We start from the raw sequence: 14713 nt of genomic DNA on the forward strand, positions 1-14713 counted from the left end.
AGGTCATTATAAAAGCTGTAAGCAAGCATGACAATTTCAAGAGGAAATAAAGAATACTCTGAAGAGAAACTTTTCCCAAAATGCTAACAGCAGGCTTATCCTAATGTTTCATTGGCCCTGATTATGTCATATTTCTTATCTAATTACATGTTCCATATTCTCCTGGTTATAATACTAAACTTTTTTGTTTTGGGGTTTTTGGGGGTTTTTTTTGTGTTGTTGTTGTTTTGTTTGTTTGTTTTGCTTGTTGTTAGTTTTTTTTCCTCAGATAAGCTTTAATATCTCTTGGTACTAGTTAGCAAAATGATAGCACTTGGCCTTGAAATTATAGACCTTTCTAATATTTATGAAGAAATACCAACAAGATTTTTTTTTAAAAAAAGGACAGGGGCATCTGAGTGGCTCAGTCAGTTCAGCATCCAACTTTGGCTCAGGTCATGATCTCACAGTTTATGGGTTCCAGCCCCGCATGGCGCTCTGTGCTGACAGCTCAGGGCCTAAAGCCTGCTTCAGATTCTGTCTGTCTCTCTCTCTCTGCCCCGCCCCACTCATGCTCTATCTCTGTCTCTCAAAAATGAAAAAAACATTAAAAAAATTTTTAAGATGTATCTTCTTTTATTTTTTTAATTTTATTTCTTTAATTTACATCCAAATTAATTAACATATAGTACAACAATGATTTCAGGAATAGATTCCTTAATGCCCCTTACCCATTTAGTCCATCCCCCTCCCACAACCCCTCCAGTAACCCTCTGTTTGTTCTCCATATTTGAGTCTCCTATGTTCTGTCCCCCTCCTTGTTTTTATATTATGTTTGCTTCCCTTCCCTTATGTTCATCTGTTCTGTGTCTTAAAGTCCTCACATGAGTGAAGTCATCTGATATTTGTGTTTCTCTGACTAATTTTGCTTAGCATAATACCTTCCAGTTCCATCCACGTAGTTGCAAGTGGCAAGACTTCATTCTTTTTGATTGCTGAGTAATACTACATTGTATATATATATACCACATCTTCTTTATCCATTCATCCACCAATGGACATTTGGGCTCTCTCCATACTTTGGCCATTGTTGATAGTGCTGCTCTAAACATTGGGGTGCATTTGCCCCTTCAAAACAGCATACCTGTATCCTTTGGATAAATACCTAGTAGTGCAATTGCTGGGTCCTACTGTGGTTCTAGTTTTAATTTTTTGAGGAACGTCCATACTATTTTCCAGACTGGCTGCACCAGCTTGCATTGCCACCAACAATGCAAAAGAGATCCTCTTTATCCTCATCCTCACCAACATCTGTTGTTGCCTAAGTTGTTAATGTTAGCCATTCTGACATGTGGAAGGTGGTATCTCATTGTGGTTTTGATTTGTATTTCCCTGATGATGAGTGATGTTGAGCATTTTTTCACGTGTTGGTTGGCCATCTGGATGTCTTCTCTGGAGAAGTGCCTATTCATGTCTTTTGCCCATTTCTTCACTGGATTATTTGGTTTTTGGGTGTTGAGTTCCATAAGTTCTTACAGATTTTGGATACTAACGCTTTGTCTGAAAGTCATTTGTAAATATCTTCTCCCATTCTGTTGGTTGCCTTTTAGTTTTGCTGATTGTTTCCCTCGCTGTGTAGAAGGTTTTTATTTTGATCAGGTCCCAGTAGTTCATTTTTGCTTTTGTTTCCCTTGCCTCCAGAGACGTGTTGAGTAAAAAGTTGCTGCAGGCAAGATCAAAGAGGTTTTAGCTTGTTTTCTCCTCAAGGATTTTGATGGTTTCCTGTCTTACATTTAGGTCTTTCATCCATTTTGAGTTTATTTTTGTGTATGGTGTAAGACAGTGGTCCAGGTTCATTCTTCTGCATGTCACTTTTCCCAGCACCACTTGCTGAACAGACTGTTTTTATTCCATTGGATATTCTTTCCTGCTTTGTCAAAGATTAGTTGCCATATGTTTGTGGGTCCATTTCTGGGTTCTCTATTCTGTTCCATTGACCTGAGTGTCTGTTTTTGTGCCAGTACCATACTGTCTTGATGATTACAACTTTGTAGTATAACTTGAAGTCCGGGATTGTGATGCCTCCAGCTTTGGTTTTCTTTTTCAAGATTGCTTTGGCTATTCAGGGTCTTTTCTGGTTCCATACAAATTTTAGGATTATTTGTTCTAGCTCTGTGAAAAATCCTGGTGTTATTTTATAGGAATAGCATTGAATATGTAGATTGCTTTGGGTAGTATCAACGTTTTTAACACTATGTGTTCTTCCTATCCAGGTGCATGGAATCTTTTTCCATTTTTTTGTGTCTTCTTCGATTTCTTTCATAAACTTTCTATAGTTTTCAGTGTATAGATTTTTCACCTTTTTTGTGCAACTGTAAATGGGATCGATTCCTTGATTTCTCTTTCTGTTGCTTCATTGTTGGTGAAGAGGAATGCAACCAATTTCTGTGCATTGATTTTATATCCTGCAACTTTGCTGAATCCATGAATCAGTTCTAGCAGTTTTTTGGTGCAATCTTTTGGGTTTTCCACATAGAGTATCATGTCATCTGCAAAGAGTGAAAGTTTGACCTGGTCCTGGCCAATTTGGATGCCTTCTATTTCTTTGTGTTGTCTGACTGCCAAGGCTAAGACTTCCAATACTACGTTGAATAACAGTGGCAAGAGTGGACATCCCCGTCTTGTTCCTGACCTTAGGGGGAAAGCTCTCAGTTTTCCCCCATTGAGGATGCTATTAGTGTTGGGTCTTTTGTATATGCCTTTAATGATCTTGGGGTATGATCACTCTATCCCTACTTTCTTGAGGGTTTTTATCAAGAAAGGATGCTGTATTTTGTCAAATGCTTTCTCTGCATCTATTGAGAGGATCATATGGTTCTTGTCCTTTCATTGATGTGATGAATCATGTTAATTGTTTTGCGGATATTGAACCAGCCCTGCATCCCAGGTATAAATCCCACTTGGTTGTGGTGAATAATTTTTTTAATGTATTGTTGAATCCGGTTGGCTAATATCTTGTTGAGGACTTTTGCATCCATGTTCATCAGGGAAATTGGTCTATAGTTCTCCTTTTTAGTGTGGTCTCTGTCTGGTTTTGTAATCAAGGTAATGCTGGCTTCATAGAAAGAGTATTGAAGTTTTCCTTCCATTTCTATTTTTGGAATAGCTTCAAGAGAATAGATGTTAACTCATCCTTAAATGTTTGGTACAATTCCCCTGGAAAGCCATCTGGCCTTGGACTCTTGTTTTTTGGCAGATGTTTTATTACTAATTCGATTTCCTTACTGGTGATGGGTCTGTTCAAATTTTCTATTTCTTCCTGTTTCACTTTTGGTAGTGTATATGTTTCTAGGAATTTGTCCATTTCTTCCAGATTGCCCATTTTATTGGTGTATAATTGCTCATAATATTCTCTTATTACTGTTTTTATTTCTGCTGTGTTGGTTGTGATCTCTCCTCTTTCATTCTTGATTTTATTTATTTGGGTCCTTTCCTTTTTTTTTGATCAAACTGGCTAGTAGTTTATCAATTTTGTTAATTCTTTCAAACAACCAGCTTCTGGTTTCATTGATCTGTTCTGTTTTTTTTGTTTTTGTTTTTGTTTTTTTAGTTTCTATAGCATTAATTTCTGCTCTAATCTTTATTATTTCCTGTTTTCTGCTGGTTTTGGGTTTTATTTGGTGTTCTTTTTCCAGCTCTTTAAGGTGTAAGGTTAGGTTGTGTACCTGAGATCTTTTCTCCGTTAGAAAGGCCTGGATGGTTATATACTTTCCTCTTATGACCACTTTTGCTGTGTTCTAAAGGTTTTAGGTTGTGGTGTTATCACTTTCATTGGCTTCCATATACTTTTTTATTTCTGTTTAACTTCTTGGTTAGCCCATTCATTTTTTAGTAGGATGTTCTTCAGTCTCCAAGTATTTGTTACCTTTCCAAATTTTTTCTTGTGATTGACTTTGAGTTTCATAGCATTGTGGTCTGAAAATATGCACGGTATGATCTCGATCTTTTTGTACTTGCTTAGGGCTGATTTGTGTCCCAGATGTGGTCTATTCTGGAGAATTTTCCATGTGCATGGGAGAAGAATGTACATTCTGCTGCTTTAGAATGAAATGTTCTGAATATATCTGTTTAGTCCATCTGGTCCAGTGTGTCATTCAAAGCCATTGTTTCCTAGTTGATTTTTTGATTAGATGATCTGTCCACTGCTGTGAGTGGGGTGCTGATGTCTCCTACTCTTATGGTATTACTATTGATGAGTTTCTTTATCTTTCTGATTAGTTGATTTATATATTTGAGTGCTTTCAAGTTTGGCGCATAAATGTTTACAATTGTTAGGTCTTCTTGGTGGATAGATCCCTTGATTATGATATAATGCCCTTCTACATCTCTTGATACAGTCTTTATTTTAAAGTCTAGGTTGTCTTATATAACTAGGGCTACTCCGGCTTTCTTTTGTTGACCATTAGCATGATAGATGGTTCTCCATCCCCTTACTTTCAATCTTTGGGTCTAAAGTGGGTCTCTTATAAACAGCAAATAGATGATCTTGTTTTCTTATCCATTCTGTTACCCTATGTCTTTTGACTGGAGCATTGAGTCCATTGACATTTAGAGTGGGTACTGTAAGATATGAATTTACTGTCATTATGATGCTTGTAGAGTTGGAGTTTTTGGTGGTGTTCTCTGGTCCTTTCCAATCTTTGTTGCTTTTGGTCTTTATTTATTTTTTGTTTGTTTGTTTTCATCTTTTCTCCCCTCAGAGAGTCCCCCTTAAAATTTCTTGCAGGGCTGATTTAGTGGTCACAAACTTCTTTAATTTTTTTCTGTCTGGGAAACTTTTTATCTCTCCTTCTATTTTGAATGACAGCCTTGGTGGATAAAGAATTATTGGCTGCATATTTTTCTGATTCAGCACATTGACTATATCCTGCCATTCCTTTCTGGCCTGCCAAGTTTCTGTGGATAGGTTTGCTGCAAACCTGATCTGTCTTCCCTTGTAGGTTAAGACTTTTTTTCCCTTGCTGCTTTCATGATTCTCTCCTTGCCTGAGAATTTTGTGAATTTGACTATGATACGCCTTGCTGATGGTAGGTTTTTGGTGAATCTAATGGGGGTCCTCTGTGCTTCCTGGATTTTGATGTTTGTGTCTTTCCCCAGGTTAGGAAAATTTTCTGCTATGATTTGCTCACATAAGCCTTCTACCCCTATTTCTCTCTCTTCCTCTTCTGGGACCCCTATGATTCTGATGTTGTTCCTTTTTAATGAGTGACTGATTTCTCTGATTCTTAAATTGTGCTCTTTTGCCTTAGTCTCCCTCTTTTTTCCTGCTTCATTATTCTTCAGAAGTTTCTCTTCTATATCTCTGAATCTCTGCTCTGCCTCATCCATCCTTGCCACTGCAGCATCCATTCGAGATTGCAACTCAGTTATAGCATTTTTATTTTATCCTGACTAGCTTTTACTTCTTTTATCTCCACATAAAGGGATTCTAATCTATTTTTGGCTCCAGCTAGTATTCTTATTATAGTGATTCTAAATTCTGTTTCAGACATCTTGCTTGTATCTGTGTTAAGTCCCTGACTCTCATTTCTTCCTGCTCTTTATTTTGGGGTGAATTCCTTCGTTTCATCATTTTGAAGGAAGAAAAGGAATTAATGAAGTAAAAAAAATAAAATTATAAAAATATTAAAATTAAAATCTTAAGAACAAACACACTCACACAAATTGAACAAATGATGCTAGATCCTAGGTGTGTTTGGGTCTGGGTGTTGAAAGGGGCTTGAAAGACTAGAGAAAAAGGGGGAAAGGAAAAAAGGAAAAAAAAGGAAATCATTTGAAAATTTGAATAAATGAATACACTGAAGTAGACTAAAAATCAAATGAGGGAAGTAAAATAGAATTTGAGAAAAAATACAGAAAAGTAAAACATATAGAAAAAATTAAAGAAAAATATTTTTAATAAAAATGATTTTTTTCTTTCTGTATTCAAGAAAAAGAAACAAAAAAGAAAAAAAATTTTAAAAAGAAAGAAAATTGAATAGATGGACCAGCGAACAGTTTGAAATATGACTGAAATTACTTTGTTTTCCCCTAGAAGTCAGACTATGAAGCTCTTTATAGTCCATAAACTAAGCAGGTGGAGAAACTTGTGTTCCTGAAGAGCGAGGTTGGCCCAGTTGGGCAGGGCTTAGTGTAATGGCTCCGTTCTCCACAGATGGAGCTGCTTAGCTTACCGAGGTGGATTGTTGTGGTGCTTGTAGGTGTGTATGCACATGCTCAGGAGTGGTGAAAATGGAGTCACCCAGCTACCCAGTATCTAGTATCAGCACTCTGTTCTCCCCAGTCAGCAATCATGCACCCGTCCTTTGTCTCCGGCTTTTGTCCACTCCCTGCTTTTACACAGTCTGTGACCAAGCCCCAGGCAGCACCTTCCTCCTGAGTTTTGTCTCCCATGTGGCTGTTTTTCCCAACCCCTTACTTCCAAGGGACTGCTTTGATCCATTCTGCCCCTCTACAGGAGGGTCTCACCTACCCAGGAAAGTTTGTTGGACCGTGCCACTGCCAATGCCCAGAGACTGTGGCCGGGTGCCAGCCTGCCCCAGAAAAAGTTCATGAAATGGTGTAACAGCAGCATTTCAGGGATTAAGGAAAATCACAACTCACATCTGGCACCAGGCTTCTCCCTTAATGACACTGTTCCAGCACCAGTGAATGTGGTTGTTCTCCGGGTCCACCAGGGCCTTGCCTTTGGGGGACCCACACAGCCTCTACCAGGTGTCCTCCCAGCAGGGTAACCACCTCTCCCCGTGTGGCCTGAAGAACTCAGGACTCCACTCTGCTCCTGGTGACTCGCCCTTCCCACCAGAGTGCCACCACCACGTATCGAGCTGCAGAGTTTCAGGCTCTGTGGTCCCCCTGTTTATAGTCTTAATGGAACTTCAACCCTCTCCTTTCTCCTTCTCCCCTTTTAGTTCAGTCCCTGTGGCTCTTTCCACTTTTCTACTTTATCTCCAGCTGCTTTTGGGGGGGAGGGTGCTTTTCCCGTATTCTTCTCCCCCTCCCTGTCTCCATCCTTTCTCCACACTCAAAAGTGGCTCCCTGCCCTCCGCAGCTTCTTTCTCCCCCAGTTCACCTCTCTGCACCATGTACCTGCTTAGTTCTGTGGTTCAGGTTGGGCAGATTGTTGTTTTAATCCTCAGATCGGTTTTCTAGGTGTGCAGGATGGTTTAATGTTGGTCTGGCTGTATTTCATGGACGTGAGACACACAAAACTTCCATGCTGTTCCACCATCTTGGTTCCTCCAAAGACATAACTTCTTTTTTTTTTCAACGTTTTTTTTTATTTATTTTTGGGACAGAGAGAGACAGAGCATGAACGGGGGAGGGGCAGAGAGAGAGGGAGACACAGAATCGGAAACAGGCTCCAGGCTCCGAGCCATCAGCCCAGAGCCTGACGCGGGGCTCGAACTCACAGACCGTGAGATCGTGACCTGGCTGAAGTCGGACGCTTAACCGACTGCGCCACCCAGGCGCCCCAGACATAACTTCTTTTATTGCAGCTATTATTTTGATTCATAATTTCCATGTTAGAGTTAATGCTAACAAAGGAACTTGGTAAAATAACTGAACTTCAGCAATGGTTCCATATTATAAAAATAACCTTTAGTCCCTAAAGTATTTGTAATTCTGATTGATTGGCCTATTTTATAACTTTTTATCCTGGTAACAGTATTTATACTGACATCACTGTTTTCAAAAATATATTATAGTTTGTGACTTTTTCAGGCCACAAAAGGTTAATTGACACTCCCTTCTTTTCCCACATGCATGAAGGTAAAAACAAATAATACATGAGTCTTTGAATATCTTCTTTAAAAAAAAAAGAGAGAAACTATTTCCAGACAAAAACTGGGATTTGACAACAACAAACTCAAAATAAATACTATTGGGAGTTTTCCAGGAAGAAGAAAAAAAATTCCAGAAGGAATTCTCCCTCTCTCTCTGCCCCTCCCCTGCGTACTTGCACACTTGCTCTCTCCCCCCCCCCCCAAAATAAATATTTTTTAAAAGCCTAACTATGTGCTCCTAATGAGAAAGAGTATACAAACACCAAAAGAAAACTAACTTTGCTACACTAATATGGGATAAGATCTATTTTAAGGCAAGAAACATTCCTAAAGATAATAAGCAATCTTTGGGGCACCTGGGTGGCTCAGTTGGTTAAGCATCTGACTTTGGCTCAGGTCATGATCTCATGGTTTATGAGTTTGAGCTCTGCATGAGGCTGTCTGCTGCCACCACAGAGTCTGCTTCGGGTCCTCTTTCCCCCCACCCCGCCCTTCCCCACCCTTCTCTCTAAATAAATAAATAAATATTTTTAAAAGCAATCTTTAATAGTAACAAAATATCCCACCCACCAGGAAGGTATAAAAATTGCATTGTATACACCTACTAATAAAGCTAAAAATGGACAGATTTAAAAAGAGTAATATACAAATCTGCATTCAAGGAGGGGGAATTTAACACATCTAATTTGGTAACTCTTAAAAAAAAACCGTCCAGAAAATTAGTAAAGCTAGATATTCTGAGCAACACAATTAACAGAATGAAAATACTTTTATGTTAAAATGTACCAAAGGATGATAGAATACACAATTTTGGCAAATGTATATGGAACATTTACAAAAATAAATTCTATTGGAGCCAAAAAGCCAAACCCAACAAATCTAAAGGGATTTCAATAATCCAAATATATTATTTGATTATAGTGGAATGAAGATAGAAATCAGTAACAATAAATATAAAATCTTCAAATTTCTAGAAATTAAGCAACATATTTACATAATTAATGAGTAAAAGATGAGTCATAGTGCCTAATAAAATATTTGAGCTGAAAAATAACCGAAATATAGTATTTTGAGACATCATTTAGTTATTACTGTGCTGAGATGGAAATTTATAATTTAAATTCATAATTAAGAAACTGAAAAATCTGAAAATCAATTGTTTAGGTATTCATCACAAGAAGTAAGAAGATGAAACTATATTAAACTCAAGAAAAAGTATAGAAGAAAAAATAAGTAATAATAAAGAAAATAAATTATAAAAGTACAAAAATAAATGAAACAGAAAATATACGCAATAGAAAATAAATGTTAAAAAATTAATTTTTTGGAAAGAGAAATGAATTGATAGTCTCCTAGCAAGATTAAGCAATGAAAAACAGAGAAACCACGAATAACTTATTTCAGGAACAAAACAGGGAACATTACCATAGGTCTCAGACACAGGAAAAACATTTGATAAAATGTCAGACTACAGGGGGGAAAATAACTTCCAGGCAAACTAGGAATAAAAGAAATGTTTCTGTAACAAAGAATATTGACCTAAAAATGGAATTATTAATAAAGAGAAGGAATTACCTTAAACTGATAAAGAGTATGTATAAAAAACTGTCATAAAAATGATACTTAAGTGTGAAATATTGAAAACTCCCCCCTGACTTTGGGAATGGATGAGTAAACATCTCCCACTATCACCATTTGTACTCAATATGGCACTGTACATTGTATCGAGTATGTATATGTATGTATATGTATAATAAGGATAAATGATGGACAGCATCAGTAGTTGAATAGATGAATAAAGTCATACAGTGAAATACCATGCTGCCACAAAAAGTAACAAACATGCTGTGCAAAACAGTAGGATTGAATCTCACAAACATGGTCATGAACTAAAGAAGTCAGGTACAGAAAGGCTTACAGTGCTTGATTCCATTTTTATAAAAGTAAAAATTTTGTAAAAATAATTTGGTGAATTAGGATAATAGTTACCTTTGTGGCAGCAATCACTAGGAAGGAGACAAGTGGGAGTTCTGGAATGACAGATTAGTGTTCTATTTCTTGATCTGAGAATTGATTACATGGGTTTACTCTTATAATTTATGCTCCTCTCTTTCTTTTTTTTTTTTAATGTTTATTTATTTATTTTGAGAGAGAGAGAGAGTGGGGATGGGGCAGAGAGAGGGAGAGAGAGAATCCTAAGCAGGTTGTGCACTGTCAGTGCAGAGTCCAACAGAGGACTAGATCTCACGAACCCATGAGATGATGACCCAAGCCAAAATCAAGAGTCAGATGCTTAACCGACTGAGCCACCCAGGAGCTCCCCTCTCTTTTTAAATAAAATATTTAGAAACAAAAATGTATAATATCTATTAGGAATGCTGGGTCTTTCAGAAAATAAATAAATAAAAATGTTTGTTATTATAGAAGACAGATTAAATTTTATGAGACAATTTATTGAATTATTATCCAATTTACATTTTACAAGTATGTTTTACAGACATTTTGTGGTGATCAAAATAAACAATGACTATGTTGTACAAATGTAGTCACCATTTAATAACAACTGAGAAAATTGAGAAAAGCTATAAACTTGGTCACAAATAACTTTAGATGACCTTTTAAGTCTTCCTTATTATTTCTTACCCTGGGAGTCTAGTCTTAAAAATGGATTGGAAATGACTTTCTTTTTCTAGTAATGAGAAGAAAAAATGTACAGAAGTCTTCCCTGTCCACAGTTTCATTTTCCACGGTTTTGCATTCCATGGTTTCAGTTACCCACGGTCAACCATTATCTGGACGGAGATGATCCTCCTGACATACCATCAGAAAGTCAACAGGAGTTTTACACTATGTCACAATGCCTACGTCATTCACCCCATCTCATCATGTAGGCATTTTATCATCTCACATCATCACAAGAAGAAGGATGAGTACAGTACAATAAGATAATTTGAGAGAGAAAACACATTTATAAAACTTTTATTATAGTATATATAATTGTGCTATTTTATTATGTCTTAGTTGTTAATCTCTATGCTTAATTTATAAATTAAACTTTCATAGGTTTCTATGTATAGAAAAATATGGTGCATATAGGGTTTGGTATACTATCTGGTTTCATCAGCTGGAGGTTTGGGAACATATCACCCACAGATAAGGGGGGGGCTACTGTAAAGTTTAGATCTGCTAGCTGGTGGAGGCAACAGAAATCTTTGAAGTGTGGACAAGGTGAGCTAAGTCACTCCCCTAATGAGAATCCCAGCACTTCACTAATCTCGTTTTGTCTTGCGTATAAGGAAAAACACACGCACACACAACAGGACAACAATCCTCAATACACTGTTTAGTAATGACAGTGAGCACAAACAGAAATACAGAGTTAAAAAAAAACTTTGTTTTTCTATTTTGATGGAGATCATTGTAGGTTATGAGAAGTCTATGAAGGGTTGTGAGATAAACAGAAAGCATGAGAAGTGCAGATTTCTGTTGAAGCGGTTGGGGTCTAAGTTGGATGGGGTTTCTCATCTACCACATTACATCACTTCTGGTAGTATCGAATTTATATTTACTAAGCACCACAAAATTTTTGTGGCAGACTTCTTTTGCCCACTCTAACACAGAAACATATGAAAACTGATCAAATGTTTGGCTTAACCTAGAAGCATAACAGTCCATTTAGATGCACAGAAAAAGACATACGAACATGCATATAAAAATACGAACGGTTTTGGCAGTGCGCCCGGCAGTCCTCCGGATCCCTCTCTCGCTTCAACAGCGTTTGGACGGAACAGACCCAGGGACGGCCCTTCTACCAGCCTCTGACCACCCTCCAACCTTTTTTCCAGTCACAACGTCGGGAGCCATCTTTTTGCCCACCCTCTGCCCCTGGGGCCAGCCAACACCCGATTTTGAACTTGGTTCCTCATTACCGACCAACCATGAGCTCCCAGATTCGTCAGAGTTTGTTCCACAGAGGTGGAGGCCGCCGTCAACCGCCTAGTCGGCAAGCACCTGCGAGCCTCCTACACCTACCTTTCTCTGGGCTTCTAGTTCCACCGTGGCTCTGGAGGGCGTGGGCCGCTTCTCCCGGCGGGGTGGCTGAGGAGAAGCCGGAAGGCGCTGAGCGTCTTTTGAGGACGCAAAACCAGCGCGGCAGCTGCGCCCTCTTCCGGGACGTGCACGCGCCGTCCCAAGATGCGTGGGGTAAAACTCTGGACGCTGTGGAAGCTGCCCGGCTGGTGGAGAAGAACCTGAAGCAGGTCTTTTGGATCTTCCTGCCCTGAGTTCTGCCCGTGCAGACCCCCATCTCTGTGACTCTGGAGAATCACTTCCTAGATGAGGTGAAACTCATCAAATGGGCGACCATCTGACTAATCTCCGCAGGCTCTCCGGCCTCCAGGCTGGCCTGGGTGAGTATCTCTTTGAAAGGCTCACCCTCGAGCACGACTAGAAGTCTCTGGAGCCCAGCAGCTTTTGAGAGGGTCCCTCTGACATCCCCCAGGTGCCAGGGCTTGTGCCCGAGTCTCTCCTTGCAGCCACTAGGCAGCTTTTTAACCACCTGTAGCCCTCTCCCAAGCCGTGGACCAAATGAAAACAATGAAGCTTTTTGCTGCAAAAAAAAAAAAACCAAAAAAACAAAAAAAAAACCCCAAAAAACAAAAAACAAAAAAAACCCCTGTTTTTTAACGTATCTGTTTCTGCCCAAAACAAGAAAAATTATAGAATAAAAAGGATTTTCCCCTGATATAATAAAAGACTTTCCCTCTCACCTCTTTTCTTCTTTCTCTCTCTCTCTCTCTCAAAAAAAAAAAAAAGATCTAATTTTACCCAAAGCAGAACTGGAATTTAGATAAGAGGGGAAGAGGGTAGACAAATAATACCATAAATTTAGAGAACACTATTGGAAAAATGCCTGGGATAAACAAATGGAGACTGTTGTTATGAATCAAATTGGGCAATTTAGCCATTTTTTCTATAAAGCATAAAAGATATCAGAGTGGGAAAAGCAATTAAGTCATTCTTAGAAGTTGAACCACAATAAAAATCATCCACAAGTATTCACACAATAAGTTTCCTTTTAGACAAAAAAATTTTAGAGAAAATATAGACATAATTTTAGAAAAATTTTTAAAAATATTAAAACCTTTGAATGATTTTTGTTGGATGTCTGGTGGGTGTTGAATAAGTGATATGGTAAATAATGATCTTGAGGTTTTATGGCGATAAACTTTGATGGGCTTTCTCAATAACCAAATATTAAAATGGTTTCAATAAACATTTATACATTGTATATGCAAAATACATTGCTACTAATTCTTCTTTAGTCAGTTATCTTTTATAGTAACCAAAATAAGAAAAATAAATTTTATTTTCACCTTTATTTGTACCATGTCCAACATTTTTAGGTGTGGGCATAGATCCAAGTTTCTGTCTGGTATATTTTTTCTACCAAAAGAACCACCTTTATAACTTCTTGTAGTGAAAGTTTACTGATAATGAATTCTCTTGTTTCTTTCCTGTCCATAAAGTCTACATTTTTTGTTTTCCAGTGGTAAAGTAACTGGGTGCTGATTTCTGGGGTGGTCATTTCCCCCCCTCTTTCAGCACTTTCAAAAATGACATTCCATCATCTTCAGGCTTAGAAAGTTTATGATAAAAATCTGCTTAAATTCTGGCCTTTGTTCCTCTGTATATAATGTGTCTTTTCCCCTCTCTGCCATCTAGATTTCATCTTTATCTTTGGTTTTTAATAGTTTAAGTATGATGTGTCTAGGGGTTCTCTCCCTCCTTTCCTCCCTCCTCCTTTTCTTCCTTTCTAGTACTTTATTCTAGTGAGTGTTCTATGAGATTTTCAGATCTATGATTTAAAGTTTTTCATTATTTGGGAGACATTCTAGCAATTATCAAATATTTCTTCTCCTCATTATTTTCTTTTTCATCCTGTGATTCCAAAAGCTCATATTTGAGACCATTTGACATTGCCCCATGGTTCTCAGATGCACTGGCTTTTCTCTCTTTCTCTATTTTAGTTTGAATACTTTGTTTTGACTTATCTTTTTCTTTGTTACTATAGCTTTATTTCTGGTATTTTTATTTGCTACTTGCTTACAGTTTCCATTTCTCTGCTAAAATTTTCCATACGTTCTTATAAATTAACCACCTTTTTAAACTTTTACACTAGAACTTTAACATATAAATCATAATTTTTTCTTTTTAATACCCTGCCTAATAGCTTCACCATCTGGGTTCTGCAGATTACATTGTCTCTCAACAGAAGGCTGTTTTCTCTTGCATTTTTTGTATCTTGTAATTTCTGGTTGAAAGCTGAGTATCATGTGTGGGAGAGTAAAGTCTGAGGTATATAGTATTTTATGTTTGGAATTGGACACACCTCCACTACATATTTAATGTGAAAAGTTGAGTCAGCATAATCAGGAGTTGCCTAGGGTTTGCGTGTTTCTAGTTCTGTTTACCTTAACCACACTATTGGCTTCACATTCCTCCAGCATTACCATGTACTTGAGGTTGAGGCTGAGTTTCTAAAAGACATTTTTCAGGGTTTCCTTTGCACTCTTGAGTTTAGTCTTTTCTGTGAACCTAAGCTTCAAAGAATGTCATTCTATCTTCTTGCCCTTCTCCCAATGATAGACTAGTGTTACTTGTCATTCATTGTTAGCTACCCTGTGATAGAAGGTGGGAATATTATCTTTACTTATTTCTTTATCCTCAGTCTTAGGCAAGATCTGTCCCTTTGTGCCTCACAAAAAAAAAAAAAAAAAAAAAGAGCTTTCTTGGTAATTCTGCCTCTCAACCAGCAGAAGTAAATCTCTAGTGGTCTAGGTCAAGGGCAATTTCTTATTCTTCCTTCCAGAATAGAAGGTTTTTCT

At 37.8% G+C, this 14713-nt stretch overlaps 1 protein-coding gene across 4 annotated transcripts in view; it reads right to left on the bottom strand.

Annotated features, from left to right (window-relative positions):
- The window catches only part of LOC132683252 (arylacetamide deacetylase-like 2), a 189840-nt gene extending 177894 nt beyond the window's left edge, over window positions 1-11946 (bottom strand). For 3 of the 4 annotated variants that reach the window (XR_013549817.2, XM_060638988.3, XM_078432242.2), the window contains exon 1: window positions 11859-11946. The gene's annotated coding sequence lies outside the window, so the exon portion shown is untranslated. The remainder of the gene's footprint in view (window positions 1-11858) is intronic. The other variant, XM_060638989.3, reaches the window with a different exon arrangement.
- Window positions 11947-14713: the final 2767 nt, after the last annotated feature.

Source organism: Panthera onca, chromosome C2 (genome assembly GCF_046562875.1).
Source record: "Panthera onca isolate mPanOnc1 chromosome C2, mPanOnc1 haplotype 2, whole genome shotgun sequence".
Classification (NCBI taxonomy): domain Eukaryota; kingdom Metazoa; phylum Chordata; class Mammalia; order Carnivora; family Felidae; genus Panthera; species Panthera onca.